Here is a 2,589-nt window from a genome sequence, read left to right as displayed (position 1 = left end):
CCGACCCTAACATCTATGAATCTATGAGGCCGATGGCAGGGGCAGATCTGGGGGGGGCCAAAAGTGTAGTCACCCCAGATACGATTCCACCCAAACTGTAATACTAAGCGCCTGGGACGGGCCGTGGCCGTGGCAGTGCTACTGAGTCACTGCTGAACAAATCAACTGAACATCACAGTTTACTTTACTATCCTCTCCCTGGTTCCTGCTAATCTCTCTCCACTCCACAGGTGCTAACGACTGTGGATCCTTTTTAATGGTCTTGATGTTTCACTACTTAAACTGTCCTTTCCTCTGCAGTGTTGCTGTCTGTTAGCCCTTCCTGGGAATGCCTCTGCTCTTTCACAGCCCTGCAGCATGCTTCTGGCTCCAGCTAAAACCTTAACCCAGGCAAGGTCCAGTCCACTCAGGTGTAGAAACGACTGACAGTGAAGTATTGAAGGCACTCTCCAGACACTCAGAAAGACTAGATTTTGTTTTAAGAGTCTGAATAAGACACGTACATTTAGCTATAGTGACTACAGTCCTTTGACTATTCCTTTGCCTAGTCGGTTGTTTTTTTATAAAAGTTCATATTTACTCTTGCAAATGAGTACACATGCCAACAGCGATATTTGTTTTTTGCTTTGATCTTAACTTGAATAATACAGTGGTCACCCCCTAGCATATTAATAAAGCTTCTAGTTTCTCTGTAATAGGAAAATATATGTGGCATGTTCTAGGTGATGCTGTGCCACATCGCCTGCACCCTCCCCTCCAGTTCAAAACCCTAGATCCACCCATGCTCAGGGGGTATTAATCCAATGGACAAAAGCAGATTAAAACCAAAGCCTGGAGGGACCATAATTGCTATTCAAACTAAAACACATGTTTACAGGGGAGGATCGTGACCCCTGAGAGCAAACTATCAGGAGAAGCAGCATCTTCTCTGTCTCTTGATGTCTTCAGGTTAAGATGGGATGCCTTTCTGGGAGGGATGATCTGGCCAAACACAAGATCTTGGGCTCAACCCTGGAGACAATGGATGAAATTGTGAGCTGTCATGAAGAGATCAGAAAAAATAAGCTTATGGCCTTAAGCTTTATAAATGAAATCATAGTCTGCCAAGGCAGCACATGCTTTTCCTGCACAGCCACTTACACGTGCTGTGAGGCAATTCAGAAAATAAGTTCCTCTAGGCATTGGGGCAGCTAGCTGGACACACGTGTTCAGCCCATGCTTCGCTACTTTAAATGGTCATAGAGGCGTTGCATTAATATGCAGCAGGAAGGGGTGGGCCAAGGGACGTGTAGGTGCATCGTTGAAGGTGGAGGGGAAGCCCACAGTGGACAACATGGAGGGAGCGGATGCTCACACAGAAAACGGCAGCCTGTTGCCACTCTTGGACGTCCCATGCCCTCCTGTTCTCCAGCGTGGGTTGCAGCGCTATTCCCTCCTTCCCCACAGCTCCACCCCACATCTGGCTCTCTTCTGCCACGAATGCAGATCACACCTCCCTCGTGACGTGCATGGCCAGCGACTTCTACCCTCAGACCCTGGAGGTCACGTTGACCGTGACCTGCGGGGAATACAGGGTGCTGGACGACAACACGTCACTGGTCGTGACCAGCGCTGGGACCTTCAACATGACCCAGAGAGCCTGGGTGGATGCAGCCGGCTGCCGCGATGGGACGGCAGTGACCTGCTCGGTCAAACAGCTGACGGAGACCCGCAGGACTCTCTGGATCCCCGGGCTGAGACAGAGAGGTAGGAGCCCTTGTTAGGTGACAGAGGTGACAGCTCTGGGGGAGCTCCTGGGCCTTGCTCTGTTTGGGGGGGGGGTTGGGGTCACCTTCGGAGAGACCAGGTCTTCCCCTGTAAGTGACTCAAGTCTCCAAAACACATTTAGAAATGGGAATGTGCATGTCTGCAGACTCCACCCTAGCGTGAACATGGTCCAGCCTTTGAAGGGCCGTCACCAGGGTGAAAACTTTACAGTGCCACCTTGACCTAGCGGCTCTGTGTCCCCAGTGGGATTTGGGGGAAAGGAGCATGTGTTGTGGTCCCGCCACCCCTCTGCAGCCTGAAGGAGGGAGGAGGGACATGTGAAAGCCACGCTTCTGCCCCCAGCTCAGCCAGTGCCCACGTGCCCCCGGCTCCCCGGTCTCCAAAGTGCTCCTGACCTACCCTATATCAGAGCCTGAGCTCAGCCCAGGGGCTCTGGTTCTGCCCGAGCTCTCAGCAGACACAGGGGGACTGGAAGAGCTGGAGGCCTCTCAGGCAAACCTCAGAGCAGCGAGTGCCAGCCCACGGGATCTGACTCCTGCCCATCCCAACAGCAGCCGGCAACCCCTTTCAGCTCCCCTTGAACCTCACGTGGTCCGTGCCCCCAGGCCGTGAAAGCAAAGGCAGCCTGTGAAGGGCTGCAGCAGAAAGCAGGGCTTCCGGCACCGTCAGAGCAAAGCCTGACCACAGCCCCAGGGAGCAGGGTGTACGACTGCCCGGGGGCCTGACAGCAGGCAGGAAAAAGCTGCTCACAGTCTGTGGTCAGAGGCCTTGATGCCAAGCGGCTTTGTGGCCAAGGCTTCTCCTGCAGCTGGCTCAGACCCT

Source organism: Alligator sinensis, unplaced genomic scaffold (assembly GCF_000455745.1).
Source record: "Alligator sinensis unplaced genomic scaffold, ASM45574v1 scaffold1794_1, whole genome shotgun sequence".
NCBI lineage: Eukaryota > Metazoa > Chordata > Crocodylia > Alligatoridae > Alligator > Alligator sinensis.
Note: the sequence above shows the minus strand (reverse complement) of the source record.